The 16,940-nt window shown below is 53.0% G+C and overlaps 1 protein-coding gene across 1 annotated transcript in view; it reads left to right on the top strand.

Annotated features, from left to right (window-relative positions):
• Positions 1 to 752: 752 nt before the first annotated feature.
• Positions 753 to 16,940, top strand: part of LOC142708469 (gastrula zinc finger protein XlCGF66.1-like) — a gene marked incomplete at its 3' end in the record, with an annotated part of 65,510 nt that continues 49,322 nt past the window's right edge. The window contains exon 1 of the mRNA XM_075848395.1: positions 753 to 1,143. The remainder of the gene's footprint in view (positions 1,144 to 16,940) is intronic.

The following is a 16,940-nucleotide window of genomic DNA, read 5'->3' as shown; positions in this document are numbered from 1 at the left end:
TGATGATGAGGGAGGAGGATGATGATGAGGAGGGAGGAGGATGATGAGGAGGAGGATGATGAGGGAGGAGGATGAGGAGGATGATGATGAGGAGGATGATGATGATGAGGGAGGAGGATGATGATGAGGAGGATGATGATGATGAGGGAGGATGATGATGATGAGGAGGATGATGATGATGAGGGAGGAGGATGATGATGATGAGGGAGGAGGATGATGATGATGATGAGGATTATAATGATGAGGATGGTGATGATGAGGGAGGAGAATGATGATGATGATGATGAGGAGGATGATGATGGGGATGATGATGAGGATGATGAGGAGGGAGGAGGATGATGAGGAGGATGATGAGGAGGATGATGAGGAGGAGGGAGGAGGATGATGAGGAGGATGATGAGTAGGATGATGAGGGAGGAGGATGATGACGATGAGGAGGATGATGATGAGGGAGGAGGATGATGATGATGAGGAGAATGATGATGATGATGAGGAGAATGATGATGATGATGATGAGGAGAATGATGATGATGATGATGAGGAGAATGATGATGATGAGGAGAATGATGATGATGAGGAGAATGATGATGATGATGATGATGAGGATGATGAGGGTTCAGTTTGACTTTGTGTGACGTTCTAACTGCCCGGTCTCTATTACGTCTCAGCACTGCTAAGCTCCGCCCCTCATTCGCTGATCACATGACGTGAACGTCATCACAGGTCCTTTATCCACCGCCACCTTTCGCTGCTGAGCTCCGCCCCCTCCGGTTCTGATCACATGATAGTGACGTAATCACAGCTACTTTATCCACCTCTTCTGTGCTGCACTGCTGGGCTCCGCCCCCTCCTGTTGTGATCACATGATGGTGACGTCACCACAGGTCCTTCAGATATAGTGATATTACAGATACACGGCAGGTCCTGGTCGGTGTATGACTGGTGGTCGCTGCTGTTCTCTCTGTTATCAGTCAGTAGAGGATTTCCCGTCATTCAGAGCGGTGTATACGGAGGGTATATATATATACTTGTACATTACCTGCTACTAAGCTGCATTCTCCCCTTACGTTATTATTTGCTGGGTATATAGAGAAAAACGCAGGATAAAACGTAAGAAAACGCCTGGTGTGACCTCAGTGTAAGGTAAGATGACATCACATGGTATTTGCTCCATTTTCCTGCGTTTTCCCTTTGCTGCGGTTTTTATGGTTTCAGTTAAAATGCGACAAAGTCTGATAGAGAAATAACACGTGTTACATGTGAGGAGAGAGGCTGCCGGTGACATGTTATATGTGAGGAGAGAGGCTGCCGGTGACGTGTTATATGTGAGGAGAGAGGCTGCCGGTGACGTGTTATATGTGAGGAGAGAGGCTGCCGGTGACATGTTATATGTGAGGAGAGAGGCTGCCGGTGACGTGTTATATGTGAGGAGAGAGGCTGCCGGTGACGTGTTATATGTGAGGAGAGAGGCTGCCGGTGACATGTTATATGTGAGGAGAGAGGCTGCCGGTGACGTGTTATATGTGAGGAGAGAGGCTGCCGGTGACATGTTATATGTGAGGAGAGAGGCTGCCGGTGACATGTTATATGTGATGAGAGAGGCTGCAGGTGACGTGTTATATGTGATGAGAGAGGCTGCCGGTGACGTGTTATATGTGATGAGAGAGGCTGTCGGTGACGTGTTATATGTGAGGATTGAGGCTGCCGGTGACGTGTTATATGTGAGGAGAGAGGCTGCCGGTGACATGACTAGTGTTATATGTGAGGAGAGAGGCTGCCGGTGACGTGTTATATGTGAGGAGAGAGGCTGCCGGTGACGTGTTATATGTGAGGAGAGAGGCTGCCGGTGACATGTTATATGTGAGGAGAGAGGCTGCCGGTGACATGACACGTGTTATATGTGAGGAGAGAGGCTGCCGGTGACGTGTTATATGTGAGGAGAGAGGCTGCCGGTGACACGTTATATGTGAGGAGAGAGGCTGCCGGTGACGTGTTATATGTGAGGAGAGAGGCTGCCGGTGACGTGTTATATGTGAGGAGAGAGGCTGCCGGTGACGTGTTATATGTGAGGAGAGAGGCTGCCGGTGACGTGTTATATGTGAGGAGAGAGGCTGCCGGTGACGTGTTATATGTGAGGAGAGAGGGTGACGTGTTACATGTGAGGAGAGAGGCTGCCGGTGACGTGTTATATGTGAGGAGAGAGGCTGCCGGTGACATGTTATATGTGAGGAGAGAGGCTGCCGGTGACGTGTTATATGTGAGGAGAGAGGCTGCCGGTGACTTGTTATATGTGAGGAGAGAGGCTGCCGGTGACATGTTATATGTGAGGAGAGAGGCTGCCGGTGACGCGTTATATGTGAGGAGAGAGGGTGCCGGTGACGTGTTATATGTAAGGAGAGAGGCTGCCGGTGACGTGTTATATGTGAGGAGAGAGGCTGCCGGTGACGTGTTATATGTGAGGAGAGAGGCTGCCGGTGACGTGTTATATGTGAGGAGAGAGGCTGCCGGTGACGTGTTATATGTGAGGAGAGAGGCTGCCGGTGACGTGTTATATGTGAGGAGAGAGGCTGCCGGTGACGTGTTATATGTGAGGAGAGAGGCTGCCGGTGACGTGTTATTTGTGAGGAGAGAGGCTGCCGGTGACGTGTTATATGTGAGGAGAGAGGCTGCCGGTGACGTGTTATATGTGAGGAGAGAGGCTGCCGGTGACGTGTTATATGTGAGGAGAGAGGCTGCCGGTGACGTGTTATATGTGAGGAGAGAGGCTGCCGGTGACGTGTTATATGTGAGGAGAGAGGCTGCCGGTGACGTGTTATATGTGAGGAGAGAGGCTGCCGGTGACGTGTTATATGTGAGGAGAGAGGCTGCCGGTGACGTGTTATATGTGAGGAGAGAGGCTGCCGGTGACATGTTATATGTGAGGAGAGAGGCTGCCGGTGACGTGTTATATGTGAGGAGAGAGGCTGCCGGTGACGTGTTATATGTGAGGAGAGAGGCTGCCGGTGACCTGTTATATGTGAGGAGAGAGGCTGCCGGTGACGTGTTATATGTGAGGAGAGAGGCTGCCGGTGACGTGTTATATGTGAGGAGAGAGGCTGCCGGTGACTTGTTATATGTGAGGAGAGAGGCTGCCGGTGACGTGTTATATGTGAGGAGAGAGGCTGCCGGTGACTTGTTATATGTGAGGAGAGAGGCTGCCGGTGACGTGTTATATGTGAGGAGAGAGGCTGCCGGTGACGTGTTATATGTGAGGAGAGAGGCTGCCGGTGACGTGTTATATGTGAGGAGAGAGGCTGCCGGTGACGTGTTATATGTGAGGAGAGAGGCTGCCGGTGACATGTTATATGTGAGGAGAGAGGCTGCCGGTGACATGACTAGTGTTATATGTGAGGAGAGAGGCTGCCGGTGACATGACACGTGTTATATGTGAGGAGAGAGGCTGCCGGTGACGTGTTATATGTGAGGAGAGAGGCTGCCGGTGACACGTGTTATATGTGAGGAGAGAGGCTGCCGGTGACGTGTTATATGTGAGGAGAGAGGCTGCCGGTGACGTGTTATATGTGAGGAGAGAGGCTGCCGGTGACGTGTTATATGTGAGGAGAGAGGCTGCCGGTGACGTGTTATATGTGAGGAGAGAGGCTGCCGGTGACGTGTTATATGTGAGGAGAGAGGCTGCCGGTGACGTGTTATTTGTGAGGAGAGAGGCTGCCGGTGACGTGTTATATGTGAGGAGAGAGGCTGCCGGTGACGTGTTATATGTGAGGAGAGAGGCTGCCGGTGACGTGTTATATGTGAGGAGAGAGGCTGCCGGTGACGTGTTATATGTGAGGAGAGAGGCTGCCGGTGACGTGTTACATGTGAGGAGAGAGGCTGCCGGTGACGTGTTATATGTGAGGAGAGAGGCTGCCGGTGACTTGTTATATGTGAGGAGAGAGGCTGCCGGTGACGTGTTATATGTGAGGAGAGAGGCTACCGGTGACGTGTTATATGTGAGGAGAGAGGCTGCCGGTTATATGTGAGGAGAGAGGCTGCCGGTGACATGTTATATGTGAGGAGAGAGGCTGCCGGTGACATGTTATATGTGAGGAGAGAGGCTGCCGGTGACGTGACACGTGTTATATGTGAGGAGAGAGGCTGCAGGTGACGTGTTATATGTGAGGAGAGAGGCTGCCGGTGACGTGTTATATGTGAGGAGAGAGGCTGCCGGTGACGTGTTATATGTGAGGAGAGAGGCTGCCGGTGACGTGTTATATGTGAGGAGAGAGGCTGCCGGTGACGTGTTATATGTGAGGAGAGAGGCTGCCGGTGACGTGTTATATGTGAGGAGAGAGGCTGCCGGTGACGTGTTATATGTGAGGAGAGAGGCTGCCGGTGACGTGTTATATGTGAGGAGAGAGGCTGCCGGTGACGTGTTATATGTGAGGAGAGAGGCTGCCGGTGACGTGTTATATGTGAGGAGAGAGGCTGCCGGTGACGTGTTATATGTGAGGAGAGAGGCTGCCGGTGACGTGTTATATGTGAGGAGAGAGGCTGCCGGTGACGTGTTATATGTGAGGAGAGAGGCTGCCGGTGACGTGTTATATGTGAGGAGAGAGGCTGCCGGTGACGTGTTATATGTGAGGAGAGAGGCTGCCGGTGACGTGTTATATGTGAGGAGAGAGGCTGCCGGTGACGTGTTATATGTGAGGAGAGAGGCTGCCGGTGACGTGTTATATGTGAGGAGAGAGGCTGCCGGTGACGTGTTATATGTGAGGAGAGAGGCTGCCGGTGACGTGTTATATGTGAGGAGAGAGGCTGCCGGTGACGTGTTATATGTGAGGAGAGAGGCTGCCGGTGACGTGTTATATGTGAGGAGAGAGGCTGCCGGTGACATGACACCTGTTATATGTGAGGAGAGAGGCTGCCGGTGACGTGTTCTATGTGAGGAGAGAGGCTGCCGGTGACGTGTTATATGTGAGGAGAGAGGCTGCCGGTGACATGACACGTGTTATATGTGAGGAGAGAGGCTGCCGGTGACATGTTATATGTGAGGAGAGAGGCTGCCGGTGACGTGTTATATGTGAGGAGAGAGGCTGCCGGTGACGTGTTATATGTGAGGAGAGAGGAGAGAGGCTGCCGGTGACGTGTTATATGTGAGAGAGGCTGCCGGTGACGTGTTATATGTGAGGAGAGAGGCTGCCGGTGACGTGTTATATCTGAGGAGAGAGGCCGCCGGTGACGTGTTATATGTGAGGAGAGCGGCTGCCGGTGACGTGTTATATGTGAGGAGAGAGGCTGCCGGTGACATGTTATATGTGAGGAGAGAGGCTGCCGGTGACATGTTATATGTGAGGAGAGAGGCTGCCGGTGACATGACACGTGTTATATGTGAGGAGAGAGGCTGCCGGTGACGTGTTACATGTGAGGAGAGAGGCTGCCGGTGACGTGTTATATGTGAGGAGAGAGGCTGCCGGTGACGTGACACGTGTTATATGTGAGGAGAGAGTCTGCCGGTGACGTGTTATATGTGAGGAGAGAGGCTGCCGGTGACGTGTTATATGTGAGGAGAGAGGCTGCCGGTGACGTGTGAGGAGAGAGGCTGCCGGTGACATGTGAGGAGAGAGGCTGCCGGTTACATGTGAGGAGAGAGGCTGCCAGTGACGTGTTATATGTGAGGAGAGAGGCTGCCGGTGACTTGTTATATGTGAGGAGAGAGGCTGCCGGTGACGTGTTATATGTGAGGAGAGAGGCTGCCGGTGACATGTTATATGTGAGGAGAGAGGCTGCCGGTGACGTGTTATATGTGAGGAGAGAGGCTGCCGGTGACATGTTATATGTGAGGAGAGAGGCTTCCGGTGACGTGTTATATGTGAGGAGAGAGGCTGCCAGTGACATGACACGTGTTATATGTGAGGAGAGAGGCTGCCGGTGACATGACATGTGTTATATGTGAGGAGAGAGGCTGCCGGTGACATGACACGTGTTATATGTGAGGAGAGAGGCTGCCGGTGACTTATTATATGTGAGGAGAGAGGCTGCCAGTGACGTGTTATATGTGAGGAGAGAGGCTGCCGGTGACGTGTTATATGTGAGGAGAGAGGCTGCCTTTGACGTGTTATATGTGAGGAGAGAGGCTGCCGGTGACGTGTTATTTGTGAGGAGAGAGGCTGCCGGTGACGTGTTATATGTGAGGAGAGAGGCTGCCGGTGACGTGTTATATGTGAGGAGAGAGGCTGCCGGTGACGTGTTATGTGAGGAGAGAGGCTTCCGGTGACGTGTTATATGTGAGGAGAGAGGCTGCCGGTGACATGACACGTGTTATATGTGAGGAGAGAGGCTGCCGGTGACATGTTATATGTGAGGAGAGAGGCTGCCGGTGACATGTTATATGTGAGGAGAGAGGCTGCCGGTGACGTGTTATATGTGAGGAGAGAGGCTGCCGGTGACATGTTATATGTGAGGAGAGAGGCTGCCGGTGACATGTTATATGTGAGGAGAGAGGCTGCCGGTGACGTGTTATATGTGAGGAGAGAGGCTGCCGGTGACGTGTTATATGTGAGCAGAGAGGCTACTGGTGACATGATATGTTATATGTGAGGAGAGAGGCTGCCGGTGACGTGTTATATGTGAGGAGAGAGGCTGCCGGTGACACGTGTTATATGTGAGGAGAGAGGCTGCCGGTGACTTGTTATATGTGAGGAGAGAGGCTGCCGGTGACGTGTTATATGTGAGGAGCGAGGCTGCCGGTAACGTGTTATATGTGAGGAGAGAGGCTGCCGGTGACGTGTTATATGTGAGGAGAGAGGCTGCCGCTGACGTGTTATATGTGAGGAGAGAGGCTGCCGGTGACGTGTTATATGTGAGGAGAGAGGCTGCCGGTGACATGACACGTGTTATATGTGAGGAGAGAGGCTGCCGGTTACATGTGAGGAGAGAGGCTGCCGGTGACGTGTTATATGTGAGGAGATAGGCTGCCGGTGACGTGTTATATGTGAGGAGAGAGGCTGCCGGTGACATGTGAGGAGAGAGGCTGCCGGTGACGTGTTATATGTGAGGAGAGAGGCTGCCGGTGACATGTGAGGAGAGAGGCTGCCGGTGACGTGTTATATGTGAGGAGAGTGGCTGCCGGTGACGTGTTATATGTGAGGAGAGAGGCTGCCGGAGACATGTTATATGTGAGGAGAGAGGCTGCCGGAGACATGTTATATGTGAGGAGAGAGGCTGCCGGAGACATGTTATATGTGAGGAGAGAGGCTGCCGGTGACGTGTTATATGTGAGGAGAGAGGCTGCCGGTGACGTGTTATATGTGAGGAGAGAGGCTGCCGGTGACATGACACGTGCTATATGTGAGAAAAGAGGCTGCCGGTGACATGACACGTGTTATATGTGAGGAGAGGGGCTGCCGGTGACATGTTATATGTGAGGAGAGAGGCTGCCGGTGACGTGTTATATGTGAGGAGAGAGGCTGCCGGTGACGTGTTATATGTGAGGAGAGAGGCTGCCGGTGACGTGTTATATGTGAGGAGAGAGGCTGCCGGTGACGTGTTATATGTGAGGAAAGAGGCTGCCGGTGACGTGTTATATGTGAGGAGAGAAGCTACTGGTGACGTGTTATATGTGAGGAGAGAGGCTGCCGGTGACACGTGTTATATGTGAGGAGAGAGGCTGCCGGTGACATGACACGTGTTATATGTGAGGAGAGAGGCTGCCGGTGACATGACACGTGTTATATGTGAGTAGAGAGGCTGCCGGTGACATGTTATATGTGAGGATAGAGGCTGCCGCTGACATGTTATATGTGAGGAGAGAGGCTGCCGGTTACATGTGAGGAGAGAGGCTGCCGGTGACGTGTTATATGTGAGGAGAGTGGCTGCCGGTGACGTGTTATATGTGAGGAGAGAGGCTGCCGGAGACATGACACGTGTTATATGTGAGGAGAGAGGCTGCCGGTGACGTGTTATATGTGAGGAGAGAGGCTGCCGGTGACGTGTTATATGTGAGGAGAGAGGCTGCCGGTGACATGACACGTGTTATATGTGAGGAGAGAGGCTGCCGGTGACATGACACGTGTTCTATGTGAGGAGAGAGGCTGCCAGTGACGTGTTATATGTGAGGAGAGAGGCTGCCGGTGACATGTTATATGTGAGGAGAGAGGCTGCCGGTGACATGTTATATGTAAGGAGAGAGGCTGCCGGTGACATGTTAGATGTGAGGAGAGAGGCTGCCGGTGACATGTTATGTGTGAGTAGAGAGGCTGCCGGTGACGTGTTATATGTGAGGAGAGAGGCTGCCGGTGACTTGTTATATGTGAGGAGAGAGGCTGCCGGTGACTTGTTATATGTGAGGAGAGAGACTGCCGGTGACGTGTTATATGTGAGGAGAGAGGCTGCCGGTGACATGACACGTGTTATATGTGAGGAGAGAGGCTGGCGGTTATGTGAGGAGAGAGGCTGCCGGTGATGACATGTTATATGCGAGGAGAGAGGCTGCCGGTGACGTTTTATATGCGAGGAGAGAGGCTGCCGGTGACGTGTTATATGTGAGGAGAGAGGCTGCCGGTGACGTGTTATATGTGAGGAGAGAGGCTGCCGGTGACATATATGTGAGGAGAGAAGCTGCCGGTGACGTGTTATATGTGAGGAGAGAGGCTGCCGGTGACGTGTTATATGTGAGGAGGGAGGCTGCCGGTGACATGTGAGGAGGGAGGCTGTCGGTGACATGTGAGGAGAGAGGCTGCCGGTGACGTGTTATATGTGAGGAGAGAGGCTGCCGGTGACATGTTATATGTGAGGAGAGAGGCTGCCGGTGACATGACACGTGTCATATGTGAGGAGAGAGGCTGCCGGTGACATGTTATATGTGAGGAGAGAGGCTGCCGGTGACGTGTAATATGTGAGGAGAGAGGCTGCCGGTGACATGCTACATGTTATATGTGAGGAGAGAGGCTGCCGGTGACATGTTATATGTGAGGAGAGAGGCTGCCGGTGACATGTTATATGTGAGGAGAGAGGCTGCCGGTGACGTGTTACATGTGAGGAGAGAGGCTGCCGGTGACGTGTTACATGTGAGGAGAGAGGCTGCCGGTGACGTGTTACATGTGAGGAGAGAGGCTGCCGGTGACGTGTTCTATGTGAGGAGAGAGGCTACTGGTGACATGTTATATGTGAGGAGAGAGGCTGCCGGTGACATGTGAGGAGAGAGGCTGCCGGTGACGTGTTATATGTGAGGAGAGAGGCTGCCGGTGACGTGTTATATGTGAGGAGAGAGGCTGCCGGTGACGTGTTATATGTGAGGAGAGAGGCTGCCGGTGACGTGTTATATGTGAGGAGAGAGGCTGCTGGTGACGTGTTATATGTGATGAGAGAGGCTGCCGGTGACGTGTTATATGTGATGAGAGAGGCTGCCGGTGACGTGTTATATGTGAGGAGAGAGGCTGCCGGTGACGTGTTATATGTGAGGAGAGAGGCTGCCGGTGACGTGTTATATGTGAGGAGAGAGGCTGCCGGTGACATGAAACGTGTTATATGTGAGGAGAGAGGCTGCCGGTGACGTGTTATATGTGAGGATAGTGGCTGCCGGTGACGTGTTATATGTGAGGAGAGAGGCTGCCGGTGACATGAAACGTGTTATATGTGAGGAGAGAGGCTGCCGGTGACATGTTATATGTGAGGAGAGAGGCTGCCGGTGACATGTTATATGTGAGGAGAGAGGCTGCCGGTGACATGACACGTGTTATATCTGATGAGAGAGGCTCCCGGTTACATGTGAGGAGAGAGGCTGCCGATGACGTGTTATATGTGAGGAGAGAGGCTACTGGTGACATGTTATATGTGAGGAGAGAGGCTGCCGGTGACGTGTTATATGTGAGGAGAGAGGCTGCCGGTGACGTGTTATATGTGAGGAGAGAGGCTGCCGGTGACATGTTATATGTGAGGAGAGAGGCTGCCGAAGTCGTGTTATATGTGAGGAGAGAGGCTGCCGGTGACAGGACACATGTTAGATGTGAGGAGAGAGGCTGCCGGTGACAGGACACATGTTAGATGTGAGGAGAGAGGCTGCCGGTGACATGTTATATGTGAGGAGAGTGGCTGCCGGTGACGTGTTATATGTGAGGAGAGAGGCTGCCGGAGACGTGTTATATGTGCGGAGAGAGGCTGCCGGTGACGTGTTATATGTGAGGAGAGAGGCTGCCGGTGACGTGTTATATGTGAGGAGAGAGGCTGCCGGTGACATGACACGTGTTATATGTGAGGAGAGAGGCTGCCGGTGACATGACACGTGTTATATGTGAGGAGAGAGGCTGCCGGTGACCTGTTATGTGTGAGTAGAGAGGCTGCCGGTGACGTGTTATATGTGAGGAGAGAGGCTGCCGGTGACGTGTTATATGTGAGGAGAGAGGCTGCCGGTGACGTGTTATATGTGAGGAGAGAGGCTGCCGGTGACTTGTTATATGTGAGGAGAGAGGCTGCCGGTGACATGTTATATGTGAGGAGAGAGGCTGCTGGTGACGTGTTATATGTGAGGAGAGAGGCTGCTGGTGACGTGTTATATGTGAGGAGAGAGGCTGCCGGTGACGTGTTATATGTGAGGAGAGAGGCTGCCGGTCACGTGTTATATGTGAGGAGAGAGGCTGCCGGTGACTTGTTATATGTGAGGAGAGAGGCTGCCGGTGACGTGTTATATGTGAGGAGAGAGGCTGCCGGTGACTTGTTATATGTGAGAGAGGCTGCCGGTGACGTGTTATATGTGAGGAGAGAGGCTGCCGGTGACGTGTTATATGTGAGGAGAGAGGCTGCCGGTGACGTGTTATATGTGAGGAGAGAGGCTGCCGGTGACGTGTTATATGTGAGGAGAGAGGCTGCCGGTGACGTGTTATATGTGAGGAGAGAGGCTGCCGGTGACACATGTTATATGTGAGGAGAGAGGCTGCCGGTGACGTGTTATATGTGAGGAGAGAGGCTGCCGGTGACGTGTTATATGTGAGGAGAGAGGCTGCCGGTGACGTGTTATATGTGAGGAGAGAGGCTGCCGGTGACGTGTTATATGTGAGGAGAGAGGCTGCCGGTGACGTGTTATATGTGAGGAGAGAGGCTGCCGGTGACGTGTTATATGTGAGGAGAGAGGCTGCCGGTGACATGTTATGTTATATGTGAGGAGAGAGGCTGCCGGTGACATGACACGTGTTATATGTGAGGAGAGAGGCTGCTGGTGACGTGTTATATGTGAGGAGAGAGGCTGCCGGTGACGTGTTATATGTGAGGAGAGAGGCTGCCGGTGACATGACACGTGTTATATGTGAGGAGAGAGGCTGCCGGTGACGTGTTATATGTGAGGAGAGAGGCTGCCGGTGACGTGTTATATGTGAGGAGAGAGGCTGCCGGTGACGTGTTATATGTGAGGAGAGAGGCTGCCGGTAACCTGTTATATGTGAGGAGAGAGGCTGCCGGTAACGTGTTATATGTGAGGAGAGAGGCTGCCGGTAACGTGTTATATGTGAGGAGAGAGGCTGCCGGTGACGTGTTATATGTGAGGAGAGAGGCTGCCGGTGACTTGTTATATGTGAGGAGAGAGGCTGCCGGTGACATGTTATATGTGAGGAGAGAGGCTGCCGGTGACGTGACGTGTTATATGTGAGGAGAGAGGCTGCCGGTTACATGTGAGGAGAGAGGCTGCCGGTTACATGTGAAGAGAGAGGCTGCCGGTGACATGACATGTGTTATATGTGAGGAGAGAGGCTGCCGGTGACATGACACGTGTTCTATGTGAGGAGAGAGGCTGCCGGTGACGTGTTATATGTGAGGAGAGAGGCTGCCGGTGACGTGTTATATGTGAGGAGAGAGGCTGCCGGTGACACGTGTTATATGTGAAGAGAGAGGCTGCCGGTGACATGACATGTGTTATATGTGAGGAGAGAGGCTGCCGTTGACATGACACGTGTTATATGTGAGGAGAGAGGCTGCCGGTGACGTGTTATATGTGAGGAGAGAGGCTGCCGGTGAAGTGTTATATGTGAGGAGAGAGGCTGCCGGTGACGTGTTATATGTGAGGAGAGAGGCTGCCGGTGACGTGTTATATGTGAAGAGAGAGGCTGCCGGTGACGTGTTATATGTGAGGAGAGAGGCTGCCGGTCACGTGTTATATGTGAGGAGAGAGGCTGCCGGTGACTTGTTATATGTGAGGAGAGAGGCTGCCGGTGACGTGTTATATGTGAGGAGAGAGGCTGCCGGTGACGTGTTATATGTGAGGAGAGAGGCTGCCGGTGACGTGTTATATGTGAGGAGAGAGGCTGCCGGTGACGTGTTATATGTGAGGAGAGAGGCTGCCGGTGACGTGTTATATGTGAGGAGAGAGGCTGCCGGTGACATGTTATATGTGAGGAGAGAGGCTGCCGGTGACACGTGTTATATGTGAAGAGAGAGGCTGCCGGTGACATGACATGTGTTATATGTGAGGAGAGAGGCTGCCGGTGACATGACACGTGTTATATGTGAGGAGAGAGGCTGCCGGTGACGTGTTATATGTGAGGAGAGAGGCTGCCGGTGACGTGTTATATGTGAGGAGAGAGGCTGCCGGTGACACGTGTTATATGTGAAGAGAGAGGCTGCCGGTGACATGACATGTGTTATATGTGAGGAGAGAGGCTGCCGGTGACATGACACGTGTTATATGTGAGGAGAGAGGCTGCCGGTGACGTGTTATATGTGAGGAGAGAGGCTGCCGGTGACGTGTTATATGTGAGGAGAGAGGCTGCCGGTGACGTGTTATATGTGAGGAGAGAGGCTGCCGGTGACGTGACGTGTTATATGTGAGGAGAGAGGCTGCCGGTGACGTGTTATATGTGAGGAGAGAGGCTGCCGGTGACATGTTATATGTGAGGAGAGAGGCTGCCGGTGACGTGTTATATGTGAAGAGAGAGGCTGCCGGTGACATGACATGTGTTATATGTGAGGAGAGAGGCTGCCGGTGACATGACACGTGCTATATGTGAGGAGAGAGGCTGCCGGTGACGTGTTATATGTGAGGAGAGAGGCTGCCGGTGACATGACACGTGCTATATGTGAGGAGAGAGGCTGCCGGTGACATGACACGTGCTATATGTGAGGAGAGAGGCTGCCGGTGACATATATGTGAGGAGAGAGGCTACCTGTGACATGTTATATGTGAGGAGAGAGGCTGCCGGTGACATGACATGTGTTATATGTGAGGAGAGAGGCTGCCGGTGACATGACACGTGCTATATGTGAGGAGAGAGGCTGCCGGTGACGTGTTATATGTGAGGAGAGAGGCTGCCGGTGACGTGTTATATGTGAGGAGAGAGGCTGCCTGTGACGTGTTATATGTGAGGAGAGAGGCTGCCGGTGACGTATTATATGTGAGGAGAGAGGCTGCCGGTGACGTGTTATATGTGAGGAGAGAGGCTGCCGGTGACGTGTTATATGTGAGGAGAGAGGCTGCCGGTGACGTGTTATATGTGAGGAGAGAGGCTGCCGGTGACATGTTATGTGTGAGTAGAGAGGCTGCCGGTGACTTGTTATATGTGAGGAGAGAGGCTGCCGGTGACGTGTTATATGTGAGGAGAGAGGCTGCCGGTGACGTGTTATATGTGAGGAGAGAGGCTGCCGGTGACGTGTGAGGAGAGAGGCTGCCGGTGACATGTGAGGAGAGAGGCTGCCGGTGACGTGTTATTTGTGAGGAGAGAGGCTGCCGGTGACTTGTTATATGTGAGGAGAGAGGCTGCCGGTGACGTGTTATATGTGAGGAGAGAGGCTGCCGGTGACATGACACGTGTTATATGTGAGGAGAGAGGCTGCTGGTGACGTGTTATATGTGAGGAGATAGGCTGCCGGTGACATGTTAGATGTGAGGAGAGAGGCTGCCGGTGACGTGTTAGATGTGAGGAGAGAGGCTGCCGGTGACGTGTTATATGTGAGGAGAGAGGCTGCCGGTGACGTGTTATATGTGAGGAGAGAGGCTGCCGGTGACGTGTTATATGTGAGGAGAGAGGCTGCCGGTGACGTGTTATATGTGAGCAGAGAGGCTACTGGTGACATGATATGTTATATGTGAGGAGAGAGGCTGCCGGTGACGTGTTATATGTGAGGAGAGAGGCTGCCGGTGACACGTGTTATATGTGAGGAGAGAGGCTGCCGGTGACTTGTTATATGTGAGGAGAGAGGCTGCCGGTGACATGTTATATTTGAGGAGAGAGGCTGCCGGTGACGTGTTATATGTGAGGAGAGAGGCTGCCGGTGACATGTTATATGTGAGGAGAGAGGCTGCCGGTGACATGTTATATGTGAGGAGAGAGGCTGCCGGTGACATGTTATATGTGAGGAGAGAGGCTGCCTGAGTCGTGTTCTATGTGAGGAGAGAGGCTGCCTGAGTCGTGTTCTATGTGAGGAGAGAGGCTGCCGGTGACGTGTTATATGTGAGGAGAGAGGCTGCCGGTGACATGACACGTGCTATATGTGAGAAAAGAGGCTGCCGGTGACATGACACGTGTTATATGTGAGGAGAGAGGCTGCCGGTGACGTGTTATATGTGAGGAGAGAGGCTGCCGGTGACGTGTTATATGTGAGGAGAGAGGCTGCCGGTGACGTGTTATATGTGAGGAGAGAGGCTGCCGGTGACGTGTTATATGTGAGGAGAGAGGCTGCCGGTGACGTGTTATATGTGAGGAAAGAGGCTGCCGGTGACGTGTTATATGTGAGGAGAGAGGCTACTGGTGACGTGTTCTATGTGAGGAGAGAGGCTGCCGGTGACACGTGTTATATGTGAGGAGAGAGGCTGCCGGTGACATGACACGTGTTATATGTGAGGAGAGAGGCTTCCGGTGACATGACACGTGTTATATGTGAGTAGAGAGGCTGCCGGTGACATGTTATATGTGAGGATAGAGGCTGCCGCTGACATGTTATATGTGAGGAGAGAGGCTGCCGGTTACATGTGAGGAGAGAGGCTGCCGGTGACGTGTTATATGTGAGGAGAGTGGCTGCCGGTGACGTGTGAGGAGAGAGGCTGCCGGTGACGTGTTATATGTGCGGAGAGAGGCTGCCGGTGACGTGTTATATGTGCGGAGAGAGGCTGCCGGTGACGTGTTATATGTGAGGAGAGAGGCTGCCGGTGACGTGTTATATGTGAGGAGAGAGGCTGGCGGTTATGTGAGGAGAGAGGCTGGCGGTTATGTGAGGAGAGAGGCTGCCGGTGGTGACAAGTTATATGTGAGGAGAGAGGCTGCCGGTGACATATATGTGAGGAGAGAGGCTGCCGGTGACGTGTTATATGTGAGGAGAGAGGCTGCCGGTGACGTGTTATATGTGAGGAGAGAGGCTGCCGGTGACGTGTTATATGTGAGCAGAGAGGCTGCCGGTGACGTGTTATATGTGAGCAGAGAGGCTGCCGGTGACATGTGAGGAGGGAGGCTGCCGGTGACATGTGAGGAGAGAGGCTGCCGGTTACATGTGAGGAGAGAGGCTGCCGGTGACGTGTTATATGTGAGGAGAGAGGCTGCCGGTGACATGTTATATGTGAGGAGAGAGGCTGCCGGTGACATGTTATATGTGAGGAGAGAGGCTGCCGGTTACATGTGAGGAGAGAGGCTGCCGGTGACGTGTAATATGTGAGGAGAGAGGCTGCCGGTGACATGCTACATGTTATATGTGAGGAGAGAGGCTGCCGGTGACGTGTTCTATGTGAGGAGAGAGGCTGCCGGTGACATGCTACATGTTATATGTGAGGAGAGTGGCTGCCGGTGACATGTTATATGTGAGGAGAGAGGCTGTCGGTGACGTGTTACATGTGAGGAGAGAGGCTGCCGGTGACGTGTTACATGTGAGGAGAGAGGCTGCCGGTGACGTGTTATATGTGAGGAGAGAGGCTGCCGGTGACGTGTTATATGGGAGGAGAGGCTGCCGGTGATGTGTTATATGTGAGGAGAGAGGCTGCCGGTGACGTGTTATATGGGAGGAGAGGCTGCCGGTGACGTGTTATATGTGAGGAGAGAGGCTGCCGGTGACATGAAACGTGTTATATGTGAGGAGAGAGGCTGCCGGTGACATGTTATATGTGAGGAGAGAGGCTGCCGGTGACATGTTATATGTGAGGAGAGAGGCTGCCGGTGACATGACACGTGTTATATGTGAGGAGAGAGGCTCCCGGTTACATGTGAGGAGAGAGGCTACTGGATGACATGTTATATGTGAGGAGAGAGGCTGCCGGTGACATGTGAGGAGAGAGGCTGCCGGTGACGTGTTATATGTGAGGAGAGAGGCTGCCGGTGACGTGTTATATGTGAGGAGAGAGGCTGCCGGTGACATGTTATATGTGAGGAGAGGGGCTGCCGAAGTCGTGTTATATGTGAGGAGAGAGGCTGCCGGTGACGTGTTATATGTGAGGAGAGAGGCTGCCGGTGACATGACACGTGTTATATGTGAGGAGAGAGGCTCCCGGTTACATGTGAGGAGAGAGGCTGCCGGTGACGTGTTATATGTGAGGAGAGAGGCTACTGGTGACATGTTATATGTGAGGAGAGAGGCTGCCGGTGACGTTTTATATGTGAGGAGAGAGGCTGCCGGTGACGTGTTATATGTGAGGAGAGAGGCTGCCGGTGACATGTTATATGTGAGGAGAGAGGCTGCCAGTGACCTGTTATATGTGAGGAGAGAGGCTGCCGGTGACGTGTTATATGTGAGGAGAGAGGCTGCCGGTGATGTTTTATATGTGAGGAGAGAGGCTGCTGGTGACGTGTTATATGTGATGAGAGAGGCTGCCGGTGACGTGTTATATGTGAGGAGAGAGGCTGCCGGTGACGTGTTATATGTGAGGAGAGAGGCTGCCGGTGACGTGTTATATGTGAGGAGAGAGGCTGCCGGTGACGTGTTATATGTGAGGAGAGAGGCTGCCGGTGACGTGTTATATGTGAGGAGAGAGGCTGCCGGTGACATGAAACGTGTTATATGTG

This window comes from Rhinoderma darwinii, unplaced genomic scaffold, assembly GCF_050947455.1.
Source record: "Rhinoderma darwinii isolate aRhiDar2 unplaced genomic scaffold, aRhiDar2.hap1 Scaffold_3947, whole genome shotgun sequence".
Lineage (NCBI taxonomy): Eukaryota > Metazoa > Chordata > Amphibia > Anura > Rhinodermatidae > Rhinoderma > Rhinoderma darwinii.
The sequence above is the reverse complement of the archived record's forward strand: the minus strand, read 5'-3'. Positions and strand labels throughout refer to the sequence as shown.